Source organism: Mauremys reevesii, linkage group 14 (genome assembly GCF_016161935.1).
Source record: "Mauremys reevesii isolate NIE-2019 linkage group 14, ASM1616193v1, whole genome shotgun sequence".
Classification (NCBI taxonomy): domain Eukaryota; kingdom Metazoa; phylum Chordata; order Testudines; family Geoemydidae; genus Mauremys; species Mauremys reevesii.
The window spans coordinates 5562730-5582317 of record NC_052636.1 but is presented as its reverse complement, the minus strand read 5'-3'; the positions used below and the strand labels follow the sequence as shown (position 1 = coordinate 5582317).

Below are 19588 nucleotides of genomic sequence, written 5' to 3'. Positions count from 1 at the left end.
CGCAGTAACAGCTGCTGGAACCCTCCCTTCCCTGGGCTGCGGAGAGGGCAGACGCGATCCCGGGGCAGGCTGGGAGATGTAGTTCCTGATCCTCCCTGGACCGGAAGTGACGTTGATGGAGAGACCAAACCGATCTGCAAACGCGCGCGAGCCGCTGCGGCTCTGCCTGGCTCGCGCGGGGCCGTTGGGGCCTCTCCCGGCCGGAGAAGGGTTGGTGCCGGTGGGGCTCTGGGCATGCGCAGATCGCGGCGGGAGAGCCCTTCATTAACCCCCCCGTGCCCGGCCCTGGCCCTGCCCCGCTGGAGCCGCCCTGGGGCCGCCCCGGGCTCCGCCCGCCCCGCTGCGGAGCTGCAGCCTCCAGGTCCCGGAGCGAGCCCCGGGGGCGGGGCCGGGCCGGGCGGTGACTCTGCCCCAGTGCCCGGTGGGGGGGGACCCGGCATCTCGCAGCGCCGGGATCTGCTCCCTGGGGGGGGGCAGCGCTCGGAGTTGCTGCCCCGCAGGAGCCCAGCGCCCCCGGGCCCGGCCAGGCTCTGCCCTGGGGCTCCGCGGGGTGCTGGGAGGGGCCTGGCCCCACTGGGGTCCCTGCTTGGGGCCGTGCTGGGAGGGGCGGGCGGAAATGTCTGTGCAGCCCGGACATGGGGGGCAGGTGACCCCGAGGAGCGGGAGAGAAAGGGGGCTGAGATCCTCGGATTTACCGCTGCCCTCCCGTGGGGACCCTCCTCCCCGTCCTGCCCCCTTTCTCCCTAGAGAGCCACGAGCAGCGCCCAGGGTGACCCCCCCTCCCCCAACCCTGAGAAGTTCCCTGTTCCCCCCCCGATTGTGCCCCATTTTCTCTCCCCTTCGCCAGTGGCCAGTTCAGGTCTCAGGTTTGGGGGTTTCCCCCATTTCCACCTGCCGGGATTTGTCCTTGTGCGGGTGGGAAATGGTTCCCCCGAGTGATTCCTGAGCTGGGCAGAGGGTGAATGGGCAGAGGCTGGGGGGGCCCTGAGACAGGGACACCTCTGGGCTGCGCTGGGGGGGCCACTCTCTGCTGGCAACGGGGCCTGGGAAGGGCCAGGAAGGGGAGGGAGGAGCAAGTGTCCCCCATGGAGACGGCCCAGCCCCAGGTTTCCTAGTCCCAGCTACTCCCCAGCACCTGCTGGCCCTGTGAGTGTGAGGCAAGAAGAATCCATCTCATTCTGTTGTTGATTGAATATCCCTGTATAATCCCCTCCCATTTCCCCTCCGTTCTCTTCAACTGTTAAATGCTGATGTAAAATCTTCCAGATGTTGGTGCTTCTGTCTCACATTAGCAAATATATTGTTTGTGCCCCATTTTCTCCTCAGTTCTGAAATACTGATATCAAATTCTCAAAAATCTTCCCACTTTTCTCTCCAGGTGTCTGACTGAGATCAGGGCTCTTATCGTACTGAGCGTGGCCCTGTTCTCCAGGCGCTGCAGAGACCCCAGGTGAGATCAGACCCCACTGTTGTGCCAGGTAAAACTGAGGCCTAGACTGAGATCACGGCCCCCTTTAAGCCAGGCGGTGCACGACTGTGACCTAAACTGCTGCATCCATTGTGCTGGGCACTTTAGAGACCTCGACTGAGATCTGTGTCCCCGTTGAGTCTGGCACTGCACTGACCCCAACCCAGATCACGCCCCACCACTGTACTGTGCACTGCACAGACCCTGACAGATCCTGCCCCCACATTTTACCAGTTGCTGCAGGGGCCCTAAACAAAATTAGGGATCCTGTAATGCTGGGAGTTGCAGAGTCACCGACTGAGGTCAGGCCCCTGTTATGCAGGGCTCTGCACAGACACCGAGATCAGGGTCCCCATTGTGACTGGTGCTGAACAGACACCAAGGATATCTCTACCCTGCCATTAAAACCCCCAGCTGGCCCATGCCAGGTGACTCAGGCTCACAGGGCTCAGGTGAAGGGGCTGTTTAATTGCAGTGTAGATGTCTGGCCTCGGGCTGGGGCCAGGCTGTAGGATCCTGCGAGGTGGGAGGGTGCCAGACCTTGGGCTGCAGCCCCAGCCGGAACATGGACACCACAATTAAACAGCCCCACAGCCTGAGCCGTGTGAGCCCAAGTCAGCGGGCACGGGCCAGCCGCTGGTGTCTGACTGCAGTGTCGACATGCCCACAGGGACAGGCCTTGCCACAAAAAAAGGCTAAATAGGACAATGGTGGGAGGCGACTCCATTTTACAGATGGGGAAACTGAAGCTCAGAGAGCTGAAGTAATTTGCTCAAGTTTGCATGGAGAATTTGGGGCAGAACCTAGATTGTTTGAATTCTTGCCTCTCCCCTTAAACCCAAGCCCAGCGTGTGTGTGTGCAGCATTGTTTGGCCTGTGTTTGCCTTGCATTGGCTTCCAAGGGAGACTGTGGAATTTCCTTCACTGGAGGTTTTTAGGACCAGGTTAGAGATACACCAGTCTGGGAATGTCTAGGGATACTTGGTCCTGCCTCAGTACAGGGGGCTGGAGTACACGCCCTCTCAAGATCCCTTGCAGGCCTAATTGAAAGAATTCTCTTTTGTGCTGTGTCCTGTTCTACGCTGAGCTGTTTTGCCTGTTGCCTTTTGGAACTATGATGCACCATGCTGTGTTGCATAGTTTTATGATGCATTATTTTGCCTCAGCTGGTTTGGTGTCTGTGTTATGTTGGTTTGAGTTGAGCTCTTTTGCATTGTGTACTTTTGTTCTAAGGTGTGTTAGTTTGCATTGTGTTGCTTTCTTCTCCTTAGTATTGTGTCATTTTATGCTGTGCAGTGTAGTTTTTTGTTTTGTTTTTTGAATTGCCTGACACCATGTTTTCATTTGGTTTCATCATGTTGTTTTATACGTATCTATATTGCATAACATCATAGCAATGTAGAGCTGGACAGGACCTCAAGATGTTGTCATGTCCAGCTCCTTCTGCCGAGGCAGGACAAGTGTATGTAGATTGTCTCTGACAGAGCTTTGTCCTACCTGTTCTTAAAATCTTCCAGGGACAGAGACTCCCCAGCCCCCTTGTAAGACTATTCCCGAGCTGAACTGCCTCAGCTCTGGGGACACCCACACAGACTGTAGTGGTGAGCAGCTCTGGAGAGAGAGGAGACCCCAGTGAGTGGCAGCTGGGTAAAGAGACTGAAGTTGGGAGGAGAAACATTGACGTGTCCAAGGTCACCCAGGCTGTCCGTGATGGAGCTAGAACTAGATCCCAGTTCTAGTGCCACCGTACTGCTGTTTTGGGCACTGAAGGTCTCTGCCACCCTGGTGTTTTAGGCACTGGTGCAAATCCTTAGTACAGACAGAATTTACACTAGTGCGCTCTGATTGGTACTGGTGCACCATGTCCCTGTTTGAAGGCTTGCAGGGGATAGGGGAGGGGGGGCAGTGACCTCACAGAGGCCTGGGGCTGGCTGAACAGTGCAGCTGGTAAGGGAGGGGCAGCAGTGAGTGCTGGAGGTAGGAGCCAGGAGCACAGCCCCACAGGGCTGGACACTGACTTCTCCTGACCCATGACCCACACACCCAGCTGTGTGCAGGGACCACAGCTGAGCTGCCTGCCAAGACAGCCTGTGCATCCATGGGCAAACCACCTCTTTCTGCAGCCTAATACAGTGGGGTCTGGGGACCTTTCCAAGCTGCGGGTGATGTGGCTCTGGCGTTAACGGGATCTGTTCCTGGCTCTGTCCCTGGCTCTGTCCCTGACCTGCTTGGTGATCTTGGGGAAGTCACAGCCCCTCTCTGTTTTCCTCCTCCCCATTGTTTACTTGGATTGTGATCTCTTTGGGGCAAGGACTGTCCCTCTCTGTCTGTGCAGTGCCCAGCACAATGGGGCTGCTGATCTCAGTCAGGTTCTCTGCCATGTGCTGCACGATGGGGCCCTGATCTCCATCAGTGTCTGTGCAACACAAAGCACAGCTTATAGACTCACAGACTTTAAGGGCAGAAGGTAGAGGTGTATGTCAGATGAGGTCTCATCGGTGCCTTGTATAACAGTACTGACCCTTTCATGTATAGCTCAGTGGTTTTAGCCCTGGCCTGCTAAACCCAGGGTTGTGAGTTCAATCCTTGAGGGGGCCATTTAGGATCTAGGCAAAAATCTGTCAGGGGATTGGTCCTGCTTTGAGCAGGGGGTTGGACTAGATGATCTACTGAGGTCCCTTCCAACCCTAATAATCTATGATTCTATGTGTCTGCTGGAAATCCCTCACCTGATGTATCCTAGGACTGCATTAACCTATTTCACGGCTGCATCACATTGGCAGCTCATAATTATCCTGTGATCAACCAGTCTCCTCCTCTGTCACTTCCAATTGACAAACCCCCAGCTTATTGCAAAATTTTGCACTTGGGGACTAACAAGTCGAATTTGTGCACTATTGATTTTCATCCCATTTCTATTACTCCAGCTTTCAAGGACATGCAGCTTTTCTTGTATGATGTTCCTGTCCTCCTCCGTATTGGCAATCCCTCCCGGCTCTGTGTCCCACTCCCACTTCTTGTGCCAAGATCACTAATAAAAGTGTTGAGTAAGATTGGTCCCAAGACTGATCCGAGGAACTGCACTAGTAACTCCCTCCAGCCTGACAACTCACCGTTCAATATGACCCCATTGTAGACTCCCCTTTAACCAATTCTTTATTGACCTTTCGGTTCTCATATTAATCCCCATAGTCTCCAATTTAACAAATAGTTTCCCATGTGGAACTGTATCAAAAGCCTTACTGACGTCCAGATCAGGTTTCTCTGCACAATCTACCTTTTGTAACACCATGTTTTATTTATTTATAGTGCTGAAGGCTGGGAGGAAGTGTTAGCAGTAGGCTGAGAATGGCCATGTGGAGGTGAGGGAGGGGATGGCAGACAGTGGGGAGGCAGGAGGATCCGGCATTGGAGGTGTATGTGGGATTGTGTTTTGTAGGAGTTCATGTCTCTGCTCCCTGTGGCCGTGGCTCGCCTGCACTAAAGCAGCATGTCAGCAGAGCAGATGCACACACCGTAGCTCTGCCTGGAACACGCAGCGTTCACTGCCAGACGGGCTGGGCGATTTTTCAGGGACCCAGCTTGATATGCCTGGCTGGGGTGGGTTCAGTTGGGCGGGGGTCTGGGCTCTGATAGTTTGCGATGTTCCTTTTTGCATAGTCAGTTCTTTCCATTTATTGTTTTACCCCCGCCTATGCCCGAGGCCGCTCTCTTCGTAACTTGCTTCGGTTATTTCACTTCCAGTTTTTAAATGGGATCTAAGAATTGCAAAGCTGAATGAAAGATGACCAAACAGAACCATTTGAATGTCGGCCCAGAGCTGGTAGAATGGTACCTAGTGCGGTCGGCTGTAATGACCGGGTTCCCTGCAGCGTTTTCTGGTGGGGCGGATAAAGCAACGTCAAAGAGCCAAATGCGCGTTTGAGGGCGAAAGGGCTCGTCAGGTGTTTGCTCTCTAAGGAGCATGTCACCGGCCAGGGCCTGCAGTCTGTCAGGAGAGGTGCGTTGGGGTGTATTTAGGAATCTGAAAATAAAAGGTGAAGACGGCTGGTTCACAATATTCAATGAAATCTGGCAAACAATTATACAAATGGACCCTACTGCTGTTAAAACAACATGGTATTAATGCTGATTCAAAACTGACATTAAAATTAGGAGAGGAATGCATGAGAAATGAACTGACACCTACTTACCATTTCTTAATGCCTAAAATTTTGACACTCCCTCACAGCATCTTTTTTTCAAAGTGATGCACAGCACACAGTCAAGTTAAGGAATGGAAGCACACCCATTATTGCCTGCTTTGTGCTGCATGAGCATCTGATTAAGCACCTAATTACAACTGTACCACTGTAAGTGGAAATGTATCAGCCTAGCTTAGCTCCAAGGTGTTTAGATGTGAATGAAAAGTTTCTAAATTAAATACATGGCAGAATGGTTAATGGGGAAAATACACTGAAGTGCCTCTACCCCGTCCTGTTGACTTGTTCTCCCAACTCCCCCATGAGTTCTGGCCTATTGGTCAACTCAGCTCCCAGACCCACATCAGCTGTGCCGTGTCCCAACCTAACCCATTTCTACTGCAATTCTTCACCCTCTTCATCCAGGCAGGGGGTTGGCGCTGCAGCCCCTAAGGTACCTGCGTTAATCACTGTCTCTCATACTGGGGCTATTTAGATTTCAGGGAACGATTCAGAATTACTGACTCTGGGAGGTGGGAGAGAGGAGAGGCTGAGAGAGCGTTTGCTCTTACGGCCACGTTCAACTCTGGTAGCCTCCATGTTACCTCATCCTCCACCCTCCCCCATGTCTCTGCTCATGTCAGTGTGTCACCTGATCATAATGCCACTGGCTTCAGCAGAGCTCGCAGACAGGAGCTACATCATGAGGGGGTTACGGTACTGAGAGTAAAATACATCACAAGGAGGGTGTAATTATCCTGAAGTGAAACATTCCAGTCTAGGAAGTGAAAGACTTCAAGTACTTCATTACTTAAAATTACGCTTGAAAGGATTGGATTTTTATTAATAAATTGCAGTAAATGTTAATTTCACTGTACACACACACACAGATGAAAAAATATTGATATAGGCAATATACAGAAATGCTTCTGGAGAAAGTGGAGTTTGATTTAAGGATATTTACACTGTATATTTTGGGTGTGACATTGACAATTTCTCTTTGAACAGTTCTATGATTTGGCTTTTGGACTCTCAACAGTTACTGTTATTAAATAATTGTTGTCTGACGACCCCCATAACTTCCACAGCTCTGAACATTGAAATTGTAAACATTGAAAAAAGGGCTTAAAAATAAATCTCTATCTCTTGAAATTAAAAGAAAGAAATAGACACAATGAATTTTGTCAAACCCACTTAACAGCAATTGCAATATGCTAGGGGATGGAAATTCACAACTAAGGCACCAACCTTAATTCTGCCCTGTAGGGAGACCAGGCAATTGCCGTAGGGCTACGAATTAGGCATTTTAGTGGATATTGTTCCAGATTACAAATCGGTATGATCTAAAGACACATGAAATCTTTTCCTCAGGATATCACCGTCACTGGGTTGTTTCTCTTAGTGGTAATTCCCAGAAGTGAACAGATTAGTAACATTATCAGTTATGAAGTGGCCATTTCAGATTCCTGGGGAGTGTCGTATTTTGCACTAGGGGCCAGGTCCTTGGAGAGACGGAACCTTGATTTCATTTTAACTTCTCCATGCTCAGCAGCTTCTGGAATTTGGTTCAAAGTATTTACATGTTTCCCTGCCCTGTTCTTAAAAGTGCTGCTTTAGAAAGTGGGGAAGGGCAGGAACTGACTGCACGATCCGTAGCTGAGCCCCTTAGATATTTATAGCCCCGGAAGGAGGACGGGGATTGGTGGGTGTCTGGGGATTTAATAATAAACACACAAATAATAAACACACAAATGTTCTTAGTGAATTTTCATCTTCTAATTCCCATAACCCACTAATTATCCCAGGCTGCCCCCGGCAGTCTGGGGAGAGAGAACTAGTCGACTCCTGTGGCCAGTGTGGAACCGAAGGCACAAGGATCTTTCAGTGGCTGACTCAAATTCACCCAGAGTCAGTGATGAGCTGCAGCCGGTTCGCACCGGTTCGTGGGAACCGGTTGTTAAATTTAGACGCTCTGTTAGAACCGGTTGTCCTGCCTGGGACAACTTGTTCTAAAAGGGCATTTAAATTTAACAACCGCTCCCTGCTGTGGCCCCAGCTCACCTCAGCTCTGCCTCCACCTGCTGCCATGAATGCTCCGCCCTGCTCCTCCTCCTCCCCCCCCTGCTTCCCGCGAATCAGCTGTTCGCGCGGGAAGCCTGGGGGGGCTGAGAAGCAAGCAGGCTTCCCGCTCAGGAACAGGAAGATGGAGCTGAGGTAGGGGTAGAGGGAACGAGGAGGGCCATGCGCCCCGGCTGGTCTCCAGCCGTGTCCCTCCCCGGCCCTGCCCGGCTCTGGCCGTGGCCCTGCCCAGCCCCGCGTCCCTCCCCGGCCGCCTGCCTCCGGCCCTCCCCGGCCCCGCGTCCCTCCCCGGCCCCGAGTCCCTCCCCAACTGCCCGGCTCCGCCTCCGGCCCTCCCCAGCCCCGCGGCCGCCCGGCTCCGGCCACGGCCCTCCCTGGCACCGCGTCCCCGGCTGCCCGGCTCTGGCCGCGCCCCTCCCCGGCCCTGCCGCAGCCCAGCTCCGGGCCTGGCGGCGGCCGCGACCTCACCGACCCAGATGCCAGGGTCCGGGCGCGGCGGCGGCCCCGGCTGCGTGGCTCTGGCGGCGGCCCTCCCCGGCTCCAGCCGGCCAGCCACCCGGCTCCCACCGTATCCTCCGGCTCCGGCTGCGTGACTCCTGCCCCGCCCCGTCCCCAGGCTCCCGGCCCAGCCATGGCCGGAATGTAGCACCGCCAGCCACGCCCAGGCAGCGGTAAGGGGGCAGGGAGGGGTGTTGGAGAGAGGGCAGGGGAGTGGATAGGGGTGGGGAGGAGTGGATAGGAGTTGTGGGGTCAGAGGGAAGGGAAGAGGGGGATTGAATAGGGGCAAGGGTCCCGGGAGGGCAGTCAGAAAGGATCAGGGGTTGTCAGGGTACAGGAAGGGGGGTGGATGGGGCAGGGCTTCCTGGGGGGGGCATGATCCCTCCTGGGGTGAGGAGGGAACCGGTTGTTATGATTTTGGCAGCTCATCACTGCACAGAGTGAATTTCACTTCACTGGATAAAGCCCTAGTTGCTGAGCTCTGCAGAGGGGTGGGGAGGTGAATTCCATCCCCCCTTCTTGGGCATAGACCCCCCCTCCAATTCTCACCCTGACCTCAGACACTACCCCACCTTCCCCTGCAGTGATGGACCCACTTGATGCTGCCAGAGCCATCTGCCATGGGAGCTAGAGAGGACAGAGGCCCAGCTCCAGAACTGCCCCCCCCCCGCCCACAGCCCCCAAGCTGTGCTAGAGTTGCCCTGACTTTCCAATCTGCAGATCAGTCCGGGTGTCCCCAGCCCGTGCACCCACCACACACAATCTTTGTCACAACAAACATCCCAGGATTGGGAAAGACCATCTGGGGCTGGCTGCAGTCTCCCGTTGCTGCTGTGAGGGGAATGGGGTGGTCCCTCATAGAGGACACAAACATACCCAGGGGCAGAAGGGAAATGTAGTTTCTTCCAGGGGTTTGAAATGTTTGGTTTAGAGTCCTGAGCTCTGTCTTCCTGTTTGTCTCCTGCCACTTTCAGATCTCTTGGAGAGACAAGGTGGGTGCGGTAATTGTTTTAGAACCAATTAAAAATACCTCTTTGCTATCCTGGGACCAACATGGGTACAACAACTTTCCCCTCTGTACCCCCTCCCCATCTCACCTCCCCCTCAGCTGAGACTGTCCCATGTGATAGGAAAATAAGGGTTCAGTCCTGTCGCTGGATTGGGTCTTGCCAGCACTAACGGGAGTGAAAGCCTGTGTGCATTAATGACAGCAGCAGCTCTGGGACTCGACACATAGGGAGAAGAGATGGGAGCGAGCAGGTTGTGTTTGTGCCAGGTGTGAGTTACTCATGTGGGAATTCTGCACCGCTGCGTATGCACAGAATTCACGTCCAGCGCAGCATTTCTTTTTTTGGCTTGAAGAAGATACGTTCTGCCTGAGAAGTGCTACAGTTCTGCCTTTCACCCACCAGAGGCCCCTGTGGCACCAGAACAGGCAGCAGCCAGCGGGGTTCATCTTGGTGGGGATTTGTTGCCCCGAGCTGTACCCCAAATGGGAGGAGAGTTAGTGGGTGCAACTGGGGAGAGTCCTGAGACACGGCTGGGGGTGGGGACAGGGTGGTCATTCTCGACTCGCAAGAGGGCGTGGAAAGGGCACAGGAGGAGCAAGTGTCCCCTATGGCGAGTGCCCAGCCCCAGGTTATCCAGTCCCAGACGCTTCTTCCCCCACCGTACCCCAAACCTCTTCACCCCTCCAGCCATCAGTTGCCAGGCTTCCCTCGCTGCGAGCCCTTCCTGACTGCAGAGACCCTCTGAGCCAGTCGTGTGTCAGGGCTCAGCCCTCTGGCTGCGTCCTCAGGGCACTTTCTTCCTCTCTCGGGGCACCGTGCCACAGGGGCCCCACAAATCTACATTGCTCAGGCTTTGGCTTCAGCCCCGGGTGGGGGCTCAGGGCCCTGGATTTCAGCCCCATGTGCTGGGACTGGAGCTTTCTGCCCTGGGCCTCAGTGAGTCTAATGCTGCCCTTGCTTGGCGCCCGCCCTGAAACCTGCTAGTGGCCCCCAGGGGGCCCAGGACCCCTGCTTGAGAACCACTGTCTTACCCCACGAATCACAGCAATGTTCAGGTTACTGCCAGTCATAGAATCATAGAATATCAGGGTTGGAAGAAACCTCAGGAGGTATCTAGTCCAACCCCCTGCTCAAAGCAGGACAATCAGGAGTATCTACTCATTTGGACTCACTGGGGAGCCACAGAAAGGAACAAGATGTGCTGACGCAAGAAGGCCCCGTCTCAGAGTCCCTGGGGTCACGCTTCCCAAAGGCTAAAACTAGGCCCAGCCCATGAAGGGGGCACTCCCAGGAGAGACTGGATAAAGGCTGGAGCATCCAACAACTTAGTTAACCTGAGAGAGCTGCCTTGGGGACAGTGACAGGGAGAATCCCCAGAGTGATTCCTTTGATTCTGCTCTTCTCTGGCCTTTGGTTCTTAGAATCACAGAACTGGAAGGGGCCTCGAGAGGTCGTCTAGGCCAGTCCCCTGCACTCAAGGCAGGACTCAGTATTATCTAGACAATCCCTGACAGGTGTTTGTCCAGCCTGCTCTTAAATATCCCCAGTGATGGAGATTCCACAACCTCCCTGGGCAATTTATTCCAGTGCTTAACCACCCTGACAGTTAGGAAGGTTTTTTTCCTAATCTCCATCCTAAACCGTCCTTGCTGTAATTTTAAGTCCATTGCTTCTTGTCCTATCCTCAGAGGTTAAGAAGAATAATTTTTCTCTGGCATCTTTGTAACAACCTTTTCTGTACTTGAAAACTGTGATCATCCCCTCTGAGTCTTCCCCAGTTTTTTTTTTCAATCTTCCCTCATAGGTCATGTTTTCTAGATCTTTAGTCATTTTTGTTGCTCTTCTCTGGACTTTCTCTAATTTGTCCACATCTTTCTTGAAATGTGGCCCCCAGAACTGGACACACTGCTCCAGTTGAGACCTAATCAGTGGACAGTAGAGCAGAAGAATTACTTCTCGTGTCTTGCTTACAATACTCCTGCTAATACTTCCCAAAATGATACTTGCTTTTTTGCAACATTGTTGACTCCTATTTAGCTTGTCATCCACTGTGACCCCCAGATCCCTTTCCACAGTGCTCCTTCCTAGGCAGTTATTTCCCATTTTGTATGTGTGCAACTGATTGATCCTTCCTAAGCGGTGTACTGTGCATTTGTCCTTATTGAATTTCATGCTATTTACTTCAGACCATTTCTCCAGTTTGTCCAGATCATTTTGAATTTCAGTTCTATCCTCCAAAGTCCTTGCAACCCCTCCCAGCTTGGTATCGCCCGCAAACTTGATAAGTGTAAGAGAGAGACTCTGCTGCTGGGAGGGTTTCACCATGTGTCAGAGGGTCACACCCTGGTGGGAGGGGGCTAGGCCTGTACTGGGATACGGTCACTCTGTGCTTCACAGTGTGGCAGAACCTAGAGTGTCCATTAGCAGGGAACAATGCTGGGGGGAATCGACATGTGGAAAGGACAGAAACCCTGTCTGAATTCTCTCACATTGCCTTTCTCGCCCTAGCAGGCTACAGAATAACGTCCATGTTTTGCTCCAGATTATCCCCTCCTCCCAGGGGGAAGGAAATGGCTGCAATGGAGCTGGCTCAGGTAAGGGATTCTCAGGGAGCTGGTGGTGGGTTCTGCTTGGAGGGAGAGAATCAGTAAATGTACAGGAGGGTGGGAGCCAGTGATGAGCTGCCAAAATCTTAACAACACGTTCCCTCCTCCTCACCTCACGAGGGGGTCATGCCCCCCTAGGGGTCGTGCCCCATCCAACCCCCCATGCTCCTTGACACCTCCCGTGGGGACCCCTGACCCATCCCCCCCTTCCCTGTCCCCTGACTACCCCCTGCCGCCCCATCAAACCCCTCCTCTCATTCTTGATGCCCCCCTGGAATCCCTGCCCCATCCAACAACCCCTTCTCTCTGCCCCTGACTGCCCCCCAGCACCTCATCCAACCCCTGCTCCTTCCTGACTGCCCCCCCGGGACCCCCATTCAACCCCCTTGTACCCTGCCCTCGGACCGCCCCAACCCCTATCCACCCCCCACAACCCACTGAACACCCCCTCCCTGTTCCCTACCCCCTTACCACACTGCCTGGGGCCAGGACCGCAACTGGCACCACAGGATCCGACTCCCCGATCCGGGCTGGAGCCACTCGGCCGGGACCGGTGCTGCGGGGCCCGTGCTGGGCCGGATCGGAGCCGCTCGGCTGAGACCAGCCCGAGCCAGGGGTGCTTGGCCAGGACCCGGCTGGGGCGCTCGGCCGGGGCCAGGGGGAGCTGCTCAGGTGGAGCCGGACTGGGCCGTGTACGCGGTTCCCCCCCCCCTCATCCCGGCTTACCTGCCTGCTGCTTGTTTCAGGCTTCCCGCAAATATTTGATTCGTGGGAAGCAGGGGAGGGGGAGGAGAAGGAGGGTGCAGCGTTCACAGGAGAGGGGGAGGTGAGCTGGGGCCGGGGGCCGGGTGGACAGCTGCCCGAGTCTTTGTTAAATTTAAAAGCTTTTTTAGAACTGGTTGTCCTGGAACAATCGGTTCTAAAAAGGCTTCTAAATTTAACAACCGGTTCATGCGACCCAGCTGGAGCTCACCACTCCAGTGCCCCCCTAGGGGTCGTGCCCCATCCAACCCCCCATGCTCCTTGACACCCCCCGTGGGGACCCCTGACCCATCCCCCCCTTCCCTGTCCCCTGACTACCCCCTGCCGCCCCATCAAACCCCTCCTCTCATTCTTGATGCCCCCCTGGAATCCCTGCCCCATCCAACCACCCCTTCTCTCTGCCCCTGACTGCTAGAGGTGGTGGGAGGCAGGAAATATCTTGGGTGGAGAAAGGGAGGGGACAGGATGTGACAAACCTGCTGAGACTTGTGTACTCTAGGGTGTGATGGGTTGTCACCCCGGGGTGCAGTCTGGGGGGCTTCTGGGAACCGCTGTGCCCTCTAACCCTGTAGCTGGGCTGGCCCTTCTCACACGGCTTTGCTGGAGATTCAGCCAGCCTCTCCAGGGCCTGTTATCACCCAACACGACAGCAGGTGGTGTCATGAAGCCAACTAAGCTACCTGAGTGCTTTACCTGAGCCACTCAAGGAGAGAGAGAAGACAACAGCCAATTTCCCAGCGATAAGTGTTAGCAAACAGATCAAAGCAGATTACTTAGCAAATAACCAGAAACTCAAACCAAGCCTAACATACTAGATGGATAGAATTTGAATTAGCAATTTCTCACCCTGACTGATGCTACAAGCAACCCACCAAGTTTCCATACAGAAGCTAGAAATCCCTTTACCCTGGGACCAGCACATCCCCCAGTTCAGTCTTTGTTCCTCAGGTGTTTCCAGGAGTTCTCTTGTGTGGGGAATGAGGCCAAGAGATGATGTCACACCCCACCTTATGTAGCTTTTCCATATGGCAGGAACCCTTTGTTCTAAACTCAGTTCCCAGTCCAGTTTGTGGAAAGATACAGGTTCCAAAATGAAGTTCATTGTCATGTGGTCTGGTCACATGCCCTAGCATGGCCTGCTGAGTCATAGTAGCCATGACTCATATGCTGGCTGAAATGTTCACAGGAGGGCTAAGCTCTTCCACAGTCCATTGTCTTTGTTGCTGAGCCATCATCACTGTCTGGCTTCTTCATTGTTGTACCTGAAAGGCTCGTTGTGGCTGTTACCCAGAGTAAGCACATTTGAAAGACAGGTACAGAGTCAATATCCATAACTTCAGATACAAACATGATCCATGCACACAGGTAGGATAATCATATTCAGCAAATCATAACTTTTCCAGTGACACCGCACATGACTCATCTTGTACAAAATGCCTCATGTCCTAATAATATTATAATCCTGCTACTATGCTGAATATGGGCTGTAGTGTCAGATAGATCCTAATGTCAAGGCACAAGTGTAGGGAATGAAACTTCCCATCTTTGTGGAACAGGAAATAACCCTTTAGCCAGGGCTGGGAAAACTTCCCAGACTCCCAGTGCTGAAACCTGAACCTACTGACATTTCATTAGTTACCCCGCATCCCCGATCTTTGTGGCAACTGCAAACATTATCGGTGATGATTTTATATTCTCTTCCAGGTCATTGATAAGAATGTTAAATAGCACAGGGCCAAGATCCAATCCTTGCGGGAACCCACTAGAAAGAAATCCACTCGACCATTGTTCCCTATTTAAAATCCCAGTTTTTAATCTATTTAATGTATGCCGTGTGTATTTTGTACATTCTAGTCAAAATATTGTGCTGAAGCAACTCATATGCCTACGTATATTACATCAGTACTATTAACTGCAACCAAACTTTTGATCTCATCCAATAAGGATATACAGTTAGTTTGATAGGATCTATTGTGTCTAAACCTTTTTAATGGATACTAATTATATTACCCTCCTTTCTTTATTAATGAAATCCAGTATCGGCTGCTCCATTCTCTTGCCCAGTATCGATTTCAGACTGACACACTTGTCATTAGCTGCGTCATCTCTTTTATACTTTTTAAATATTGGCACAGCATTAGCTTTATTCCAGTCTTCTGGAATTTCCCAAGTGTTCCAAGTCCTAATTAAAATCAACATTAACAGTCCACCACGCTCCTCCAGCAGGTCTTTCAGAACTGTAGTTCTCTGGACCCACTGATTTAACCACATCTAACTTTAATAGCTGCTGTTTAACATCCTCATGAGTTACTTTTGGAATGGAAAGACTGTCAGCGTGAACATCTTATGATATGAGTTACATCATCTGTTTTTCTCCAAATCCAGGAGAGAAATATTTATTGAACACTTTTACCTCTTCTGCATGATTGTTGATGATTCTGCCATTTCCATCTAGTAATGTACCACTACCGTTGTTAGGATTAATTTTGTACTTTTAAAAAAAATAAAAAAATAAAAAAAAAATTTTTTATTTGTTTATTTTTTTTAAAAGTACAAAATTAATCCTAACAACGGTAGTGGTACATTACTAGATGGAAATTGCAGAATCATCAACAATCATGCAGAAGAGGTAAAAGTGTTCAATAAATATTTCTCTCCTGGATTTGGAGAAAAACAGATGATGTAACTCATATCATAAGATGTTCACGCTGACAGTCTTTCCATTCCAAAAGTAACTCATGAGGATGTTAAACAGCAGCTATTAAAGTTAGATGTGTTTAAATCAGTGGGTCCAGAGAACTACAGTTCTGAAAGACCTGCTGGAGGAGCGTGGTGGACTGTTAATGTTGATTTTAAAAACTTCCTTCTTATTTTCATTGGTTGATCATTGATTTCTGTTAGCTTCCCTTGCCAACTTTCTACAATTCTGACCTTCTAACTTAGATTCTTTACTATTGACTTCCCTTTTCTTCTATATATTTTATTTGGAGAGTGTTGGGATTCCTACCAGGGAGCCATCAGCAGGGTCCAGAGACAGCCCAATCTCCTATATTAAGCTCTGGCTAGTAGGTATATGATAAATGTGATGACCCTGCCTCCATCTGTCAGCTGGGAGACACAAAGGTTCTCTCTTTCCGCCCTCTGATGCCTCCTGGCTGTTCTAGGCAAGGTGAGGTGGGACTCTGTTAACATGTGCCTCCTGGAGCTTCCATTTACCTGGTGCTGCTGTTCCGTGAGTAGTGGGGCTGTGAGTGGGGCAGCAGATACTGAGTGTTGGACTCTTTCTCTTTCAGGGGCCGGTGACCTTCGAGGAGGTGGCTGTGTATTTCACCAGGGAAGAGTGGGCTCTGCTGGACCCCGCTCAGAGAGCCCTCTACAGGGATGTCATGCAGGAGAACTATGAGACGGTGACCTCGCTGGGTAAGGAGTCCTGTCCCCTGGGTTATTAGAAGCTGTGGGGTCTCTAAAGAACCTGAGCAGTAATAACTTTATACCTTTATTCATCACCCAAGTTTTGACAAGTTTCTTTGTCCCCCTTTTTTTCCTTATCTCCCATACACTAGCAGGCAGCAGGGAGGGAGGAGGTAATGAGAGATGAGGAGGGAACAGAAGAAGCTCCCAAGGCGCCGGGAGGTGGTGCCGGCTGCCAGTAATGGGAAGAAGGAGAGGGGAGTGTGGAGGGAAGGGCACCCAGGAAGTGGGCTGGGTGGGTCAGTGGGAGGGAGGAGAGGTTTGGGGATATAGAGCTGTGGGGGATCCCAGACCTTTAACCCCGAATCCCTACCCAAACCTCAGGTAAATCCCAGACATCAGCATAACCACTCTCACAAAGCCTCAGCTTAATATAAGGCCCTGAACTGTAGCAAGCTTAGGCTACGTTTACTAAATCGTATCACTAAATCGACCACGGCTGGATTGATCTCAGAGCGTCGATCCCGGCTGTAGTGTCGACCTGCCCTTAATAACCCATTTATCTATGTTCACCTCCTTGCCCCTCCACGCATGGTCCAAGCTAATAAACAATACTCTGATCATGACATCTTACCTCTAGCGAGTATGAAATTGCCCACAAGACGTGAGACTGGGTCATAGATCGTAAAATCAGGTCGGGGTCAAGAAGAGTGAGAGTTTGGAGAGAGTCTTGTTCCCCCTCTCCCCATCTGCAGCAGCCACAAGCTGTCTTCCCTCCCGGCTCCTTGGATCTCTGAGCCTGTCCCTCCTGAGGCTGCGTGGCCCAGTTCTTGTTTCTGACCTTCTCCTTTTCCGGAAGAATTAGAGGCTGTTGCTCCTGAATTTTAGCGTTTAATTCCCCAGCCTTCTCCTCACACTGGGGGAGTTTAATTCTCCCTCCCATTACACCTGAGTCACTAGATTTCCTAGTTCCTCAAAATGTGCTTTTGCGATGTCACAGTTCTGGGGTAGCGAAGCCTTTGACCTGCCTCCATGGTCTGCTCAAGGAATGGCCCCTCAGGTGTCAGGCCTCCAGCCAGCCCCTCTCTATGGGCAGGGACCCACATGCCTCTCCTTTTTGACCAGTGTGTGAGGATTGCAGCTTGTCCTCCACTGTGTTCACTGGACTAACGTCCAGTTCCTGTGCTTTGCTTTCTCTCCGGGGGCTGTGAGCAGTGTGTCTGTGATAGAGGTGGGACTTTTGGTGATACTTGTATGATGCCAATACACACCTCAGTTTCCTGCTGTGATTGGTATTGCTGTGATTCTAAAGAGCAGGAGACGTGAGGTGTTTTCTCACGTAGCTGTCATGGGGTGATATGAATGGGTCATTAAGGACTGGCTGGGAGTAACCTACATCAATGGAATACCCGACAGAGACCAGGGAATGACTGTCACCCAGGGCCACCCAGAGGATTCAGGGGGCCTGGGGTCTTCGGCGGTGTGTCCCGCTTACCCGCTCTGACACCGCAGAGCATTTACCCTGTGTCCCCGTTCCTGTTCCCCCTCCTGTTTGACTCAGTTTATATAGTAATATGCTCAGCTATACCTTTGCTTAACCAATCATTGTAATGAAATTTAATTAACCAATCCTAACACATTGAAACATAAAAAAAAACAGGAGTACTTGTGGCACCTTAAAGACTAACAAATTTATTTTAGCATGAGCTTTCGTGAGCTGCAGCTCACTTCTTCGGATGCATAGAATGGAACACACAGACAGGAGATTTTTATACATACAGAGAACATGAAAAGGTGGAAGTATGCATACCAACAGGAAGAGTCTAATCAATTGAGATGAGCTATCATCAGCAGGAGGAAAAAAAACTTTTTGAAGTGATAATTAAGATGGCCCATAGAAGGTGTGAGGAGAACTTAACATAGGGAAATAGATTCAATTAGTGTAATGGCCCAACCATTCCCAGTCTCTGTTTAGGCCACAGTTAATTGTGTCTAGTTTGCATATTAATTCAAGTTCAGCATAATTCTCTAACCAATTGTATCCCACTACCCTAATTAACTTACACCTAGCAAAATTAATAGTACAGCAGACAAAACCAGTTAGACAACCAGACTGATTAACATTGTAAAAGTGGTGGCCATAAAGATAGAACAATACAGAAATGAGGGTTTCACAACCACAACCATTGATGAGGGATTTCTTGCCAGACAGGCTGCTGTCAAACTAAGTTTTCTTTAACCATCTTAAGATCTGTTTCTTTATCTGGTGGTGATGGGCACTATCAGGACAGGATCATCTTCCTAACAGCCCAATAGCACCTTATTTCAGTGTGACGGGTTTGGGATGTGAGGATGTGACCCTTCGCTTCCCAGCTTATGGCTGCCTCTGCTGCTTAGCCAAAGGCCTTAGCCTAAGAACAAGGCCTCAGACGGTCACAGTAAGAGAAGGCCCTTACAAATACAGACAGTGATTTTGATTCTTTGTTTTCATACTCCTGTAAGTAGCTAAGTGATAAAAATACCCCTAAGTTCTTAAACTATAGGCTCTACAGGCAGGCCTGAATATCTCTATTCTAACAGTGGGTTCTATCCCTTCCCCCATTCTGTGTCTGTCTTGTCTATTTAGATTGTAAATTCTTCAGGGCATGGGCCAGCTACTATTCTGGGTTTGTACTTGTCCTAGCACAATGGGGACCCACTGTTAGTTGCTCCTTAGCACTAAGGTAATGAATATGATTTATAATCATCATAACTCTCCTGCCACTTTGAGCCAAGGAAGCTGGCCTTGGGATGTTACTGCTTAAAAATGAGCTGGGGGTTAAAACCATGGACTATTCTTTGTGACAAGTATCCCACAAATTCCACTGACCTCCCTTGTTTTCTTTGCCTGCAGTAGGGTTTCCAGTTTCCAAACCTGATGTGATCTCGCAGCTGGAACGAGGGGAAGAGCCGTGGGTCCCAGACCTCCAGGGCTCTGAGAAAGAAGTGCTCCCAAGAGCTGCCTGCACAGGTGAGGACTTGGTTAAACCAACTCAACAAGTGTGTGGGAATGCAGGAAACATTTGGGATGCCCTACAAGTTCAGGATTGTTCCCTGCAGATGTGGAATCATTATGGCAGATGTCACTCATGGCTTCCCTCCTATTCTGACTGACAACTGGCAGCAGGTCCCGCCCCGATCTCCCTTTCTCCTGAGTGTTCTCGTGAGATGCAGACCAAAACTGATCCCTTCCTCTCTTCTCTGGGGAAGGGTTTGGGGAAAATCAGCACCTGATTGGTTTGATCTCTCCCACATATATTTTGGATTGTTCATCCCTTTTTCCATTCCTCTCTCTGAGATTTCCTTTCTCTCAGGTGCAGGTAGTGACCTTTGTCTGGATTCTCTCTGTCTCCCATTAGGTGATGGGATGGTGAATCAGAATGAGGAGGAGAAACCCCATCAGGAAGATGCTGAGCAAGGAGAACCACATGGAACTTTATCAGGAAGATCCAAAGGGAATGTTTCCGGGAGTTATGCAGTCCCAGAAAAAACAAAAGCCTGTGAGACTCAGGGGAGGCCAGAGGGAAACTTCAG

At 51.2% G+C, this 19588-nt stretch overlaps 1 long non-coding RNA gene and 1 pseudogene across 1 annotated transcript; both read left to right on the top strand.

Annotated features, from left to right (window-relative positions):
• LOC120381418 overlaps nucleotides 1-19588 on the top strand; it is a 360540-nt pseudogene that overhangs the window by 24515 nt on the left and 316437 nt on the right.
• LOC120381490 lies at nucleotides 1399-4521 on the top strand. The gene is made up of 2 exons (XR_005588089.1): nucleotides 1399-1450; nucleotides 4396-4521. It is a non-coding gene; the product is annotated as an uncharacterized LOC120381490 (long non-coding RNA).